This window comes from Micropterus dolomieu, unplaced genomic scaffold (genome assembly GCF_021292245.1).
Source record: "Micropterus dolomieu isolate WLL.071019.BEF.003 ecotype Adirondacks unplaced genomic scaffold, ASM2129224v1 contig_765, whole genome shotgun sequence".
Taxonomy (NCBI): domain Eukaryota; kingdom Metazoa; phylum Chordata; class Actinopteri; order Centrarchiformes; family Centrarchidae; genus Micropterus; species Micropterus dolomieu.
This window is the reverse complement of record NW_025729755.1, coordinates 3,333-4,103: the sequence shown is the minus strand read 5'-3', so window position 1 is coordinate 4,103 and position 771 is coordinate 3,333. Positions and strand designations below refer to the sequence as shown.

Here is a 771-nt window from a genome sequence, read left to right as displayed (position 1 = left end):
GGACAGAAGGAAACCAAATGATCCGTGGTCTCCATGTCCTCATCACAGAATATACAGTTAGTTGGATCAATGTTTAATCTATGTGAGAGGAGATCTCTTGAAGGATATATGTCATTAAATACTTTGAAGTGAAGCTCTTTAGCTTTTGGTGATAAAGGTAACTAAGGTAAAGGTAAGAAGTCTGTGCGTAGTTTCTTCAGAGAAGAATGAAAATAAGAGAGGCAGCATTTCGGCTGCAAGTCAGAGTGAAGAGATCACAGAACACTTTGTTTCTACAGAACTGGTGACCAGCAATCATCAGTGAAGGAAGAAGACAGGGGTTGAACATATGAGGTAGTGCATTTTTTGCCATCAAAAGGAAGGCAGATGGGATGCTTTGGATAACCGTGTCATAATGTTTACGATTACACTGGATATTAAGTTTTGTACCGAAATCTTCAAAAGATAAAACATTTCCATAGTTGTCCAGTAAATGTGTGACAGATAAATATTGTTTCACATCCAATCGTTGAGATACAGGGACTTATTTCTAAAGAGAATGAATCTGCGGTTCCAGGTGGGTATGTTATGGGGAGTAAAATTGTGTTTGTACAGGAGTTTCCATTATAACAGAACTTGTGAATGAAACGCAGACAGTTTTATAGAAAGTTTTGGAACATCAAAATCACAGCGGAAAAAACAATTCCCTGGACACACAATACCAGAAACTTCCACTGTTTGCTAGAAGGCATCTTAACCATTTAATCCTTAAGGTTCCATTTATACACTCAA

At 37.6% G+C, this 771-nt stretch overlaps 1 long non-coding RNA gene across 1 annotated transcript in view; it reads left to right on the top strand.

The window, feature by feature from the left end:
* The first annotated feature begins 250 nt into the window (after window positions 1-250).
* The window catches only part of LOC123964141, a 2,852-nt gene continuing 2,331 nt past the window's right edge, over window positions 251-771 (top strand). The window contains exon 1 of the long non-coding RNA XR_006823346.1: window positions 251-333. This is a non-coding gene — a long non-coding RNA (uncharacterized LOC123964141). The remainder of the gene's footprint in view (window positions 334-771) is intronic.